The sequence below is a fragment of the Triticum aestivum genome, chromosome 5B (genome assembly GCF_018294505.1).
Source record: "Triticum aestivum cultivar Chinese Spring chromosome 5B, IWGSC CS RefSeq v2.1, whole genome shotgun sequence".
Classification (NCBI taxonomy): domain Eukaryota; kingdom Viridiplantae; phylum Streptophyta; class Magnoliopsida; order Poales; family Poaceae; genus Triticum; species Triticum aestivum.
In genome coordinates this window covers 659,762,963-659,767,187 of record NC_057807.1, presented here as the reverse complement: position 1 = coordinate 659,767,187, position 4,225 = coordinate 659,762,963, and the positions used below count along the sequence as shown (strand labels likewise).

At 43.4% G+C, this 4,225-nt stretch overlaps 1 long non-coding RNA gene across 1 annotated transcript; it reads right to left on the bottom strand.

The window, feature by feature from the left end:
• Window positions 1-775: 775 nt before the first annotated feature.
• Window positions 776-2,407, bottom strand: LOC123117481 (uncharacterized). Its single transcript, XR_006457387.1, has 3 exons — window positions 2,104-2,407; window positions 1,808-2,022; window positions 776-953 (listed from the first exon to the last, which is right to left on the bottom strand). It is a non-coding gene; the product is annotated as an uncharacterized lncRNA (long non-coding RNA).
• Window positions 2,408-4,225: the final 1,818 nt, after the last annotated feature.

Genomic DNA, 4,225 nt, shown 5'->3' with positions numbered 1-4,225 from the left:
TACTAGATATCCCATTATAACCGAGGGTGCAATTACCCTCGATTATTTAAGCTCACCGTCGGGTAAAGTTATAACCGACGGTACACCGTCGGCCATCTCCCGTCGGCTATTCTTCGTCGGCCATTGCACTAATAACCGACGGTACCATCGAATAATTGCATGGCCAATGGTTATAAAGCCGACGGTGAGCCGTCGACCATGTTTTGGCCAACACCCTACTCACATTACATGACGAAACTCATAGCCGAAGGTCCCCCGTCGGTTATTTAATTTCCGACGATGCTTGTTTCCTGTCGCTTTTTGTAATAGCCAACGGTTTATTTGACCCATCGGGATAATTAATGACCAAGAGGAATGTCAAACAGTTGGTTAATATAATTACTAATGGTGGATACACCCCTTCGGGAATTCAACAACATCGTCAAATTAGGAAATCATGGACAATCTAAATCCCGGTCACCGGCTATTATTAACCTCTCACGAATTGCTTTCACCAAGTGGTGTTGCATAACATAAAAGTGTGATTCAGCATGAGAATATTTTTAATTGTTGGCATTTCTAATACATACACAAACACACATGACCAAATAACATGTATTATATTTACCAAGACTTGTGACCAAGTGCATACACATATATCATCAAAAGCCTAATGTCTTTCATCCAGAATACATAGATCATAATGCCAAACAAAATACTCGATACAATGGTCCGAACAGTTTGCATAACCTAAATTGTCATAAATTTCGGAACTTTACTTTGTTGCACGACTATGCAGCTCATTCGACTCGTCACCATCATCTCTATAGTGATCATAATGCTCATCACTATATGGGTCAAAAAGTTTATCGCTATATGTATCATCTCCTCGTGCCGTAGATATCATCCATGTTCTCATTAGCATCGTGATCATTCTCACGGTTCGGACTGCCTCCAATGTTGCTTCCCTCTCGCTAAGAATTGATAAGAGTAGTTGTCAAATTAGGAAATGAATGGAAAAGTTGAAACATGTAAGACGAGTAGCATCTCAAAATTAATACATGGAAAGAAAAAAAGGAACATTACTACATTTATATCCTTCTATTCTAAATGTTAACATAACTAAGCGAATATAAACTGAAGTAGCAAAATATGGATATCTAGCATGCAAAGTAATTGAATGTATGGGAGCAAGATGTCACATGAAAAAGCAGATAATAAAAGAGGTAAATGAAAGAAATTGCCATCCCTAGCAGGAATACATAATGTGAACTGAACCCTATACTCTTAGTGCCACAAGAAAACTGGCACCTAAGCACAAGCTCCCATTACTATAGTATGGATGTTTGAAGTACATTTCTGATAGTCAAAGCACTGTTTAACTATGTTATATAGAATATTTGACATTATCATGTAGGTTTCAACGCATGTGTCTACAGGTCAAGGATTTCCCGCAACTAAATCATAGATGATGTAATGGAGTGTTATATTGTACAATAGTTGCAAGCTTCATAAATAATTTGACAGTGGCTAAAAAAGACAGCACAAATGCTAATGTACTTCTGTTTGATATGACATTTACGTTTAGCAAGCTGATCCTAACGTTTAGTTTTCTTCATATGTAGTTAAATCAAGCAATCTCGTAGTGTGCATCTCCAAGACAAATCTAAGTACAGAGAACACATGCACAATGCCAAACCTGAGCAAACAAAAAGGCCGTACATTCTAGTAATATTTTCTGAGTTCAGAGGACAAAAATCATAAGTGACATTCACACAGACCCCTACAAGTGAATGTACGCCAGCTATGCACATAAAAAAATTCTTACCAAGATGGCACCACCGATGAGGCCACCATTGGCAGTCATTTGACATCATCTAGCTCATTATAGAGGAAGACAAGATTCTGGTCGTCCGGCTGCAGCTCGTCCATGACGCCGGAGACAGATGTCCAGGTTGTTGATGCAGGGGTGCGGACCTTGCACAGTCCAACACCTCTGGCTCTAGTCAAACTCGAGGTCGGCTCCCGTGTGAGCTGCAAAACCTGAACATGAATACATAAAACATGAGAACGAGAGGAGGAGAGGAACTGGCGGGAGTTGCAACTTGCAAGAGAGGAACCGACCGAATCAGCGTGGCTATCTCTGCTGCCGCCCCAAGATGAGCTTCCACCTGATCTGATGGCCGAACACTGCTGCTGGTTCTCACCATTCTGAGGCCACCAGATCCCGTCTGGCCTCCATACGGTAGTCGCCGCTGTTGGTGACGGTGGAGCTCAAGGCCGCCGGATCTACGGTAGGCCTGCGCCAGCTCCGGCCACACTTTCAGGGAGAGGTGAGTTAGTTAGGCGCCGGCTCTGGTTAGGTGCGGCAATGGCCGGGAGATCCTTGGAGAGAGGCGAGGGAGGTGAGAAATAGTGGATGGAACAGGAAAACGTGCAGGCGCCAGGCAGCGGTTTGGGAGGGACGAGGGAAACGAGGAGGGTCGACCGCACGATCTGGAGAGGTGGGGAAAACTGGGAGGACCAACTAAAAAAACTGGGGAGTAGTCACGATTTCGCTCGCTCGTGTGGCCGACTTTAGAACATAAAAATAATATTTGTATATTCTTTTGAATCAAATTCATCTAAACAGAACTTTATATTTATATTATTAGGCTTATAACTTCAATTTTAACGTTTGGAACTTGCACATATTCTTATTTTTGCCATAATAACATACCAATGTGTTGGCGCACATCTTAGCTCGTGATGTAACTGAGCATGGTCCGATCTCATGCAACCGTGCATAACTAGCATGTTATTGATGTCATGGTGATTTTTTAGCCATACCATTTAAAAAAGAAAAAACATCTAAATCGGTGAATTGATGGTGCAAGCGAGTTAGGATGCCTCGCTTGCGATGCACATGCTGGTGGCGCCCATGCACTGCCCTTCCTTTTTCCTTATCCATTAGGAAAACTCACCCAGTCATTCGTCTGTCGATCTCGCCCGCGGCGGCCTCCTCCTTTTTTCAGAAGCACGCACATCACTTTATTCTCAGCAATGGCTGCCTTTTCCTCACATATTGCAGCAAACGAGAATTTTTTTGTAGTGGCCGGCACAACAAGCTTTTTTCTTCGGCAATGGCGTGCAGGGTGGGGGGGGGGGGGCGGGGGCGGAAAGTGGGGGAGGGGGCTCAACTTATGGTTGGGAGGCGACAACCAATTGGGAGATCACGGGATCGATCGACGCAGAGCGTCGTCTTTAAAATTATATTGATCCTATTTGTTCTTTTGGAAAATATTTTATATAAATAGGACTTCCTACTTATTTTCTAAGGTTTCTTACATAGTACCATTTTTTATTTCAATATACTGAACTTGTGCTTATTAGAATTCAAGATATTAATTAATACTTTTCTTTTGAGAGAGAATATTAATTAGTACTTCATGACACATGTGCATTTAATAAAAAGAAGTGGAGACCGATGTCCTTCTAGAGCATGCACATGTATTTAATAAAAGTATGGAGGTACCAAGTCACAGAAGGACTCACAACTAAAAAGTAGCTAACTAGTCCCTTCTTTTTACAAAGAGGTCCGTAGAACAATGATGGAAAACACGGTATGTACAAGCACAACCTCACAATTGTCGAGGACGACCCACTTGGGACGACAAGACCTCTGTGACTCCATGTCGTAAGCTCCTTGGAGAAGCAGTGATGCCTCCCTTTTACCTCCTTGGTCGGGATGAAGAAGAATGACCGTCCTTGGGCCACAAGAAGTGGTGGTATGGTCAAGCCAAACAACACCTTATTTTATAGTCGCACCAAAGCATCCCCCATGGATGACCTCTATCCCCATCTAGAACTCCACATTTTCCCACTTTGTGTTTGCCATGCAACAATCTAGGAAGAACGGGAACGAGTGGAACACCTGTAGAGCATGAACCAACCGAGCTTATTGAAGAAGATTCCAGTAATGATACGCTTCACGGTAGCTATCCAGCAACCAGTACCATCAGGACTACGAGCATCCGTGAGCCACCAGCCATTGCTCGGACACGGCAACAACACACTCCCCTTAGGTAAGACATCATGTGCGACAGTGTGATGATCGAACCCTAGACCTAGACACTGTTCATACAAGACATTGTTGAGCGACACATTTTCCCTCCTCTACTCCGGTCGGTGACACCGTCGGAGAAATCAGGGGATCGAGCCGGTGTAGGGGATTTCTTCTTGAGTCTTAACGGTCTCTCTCCTCATG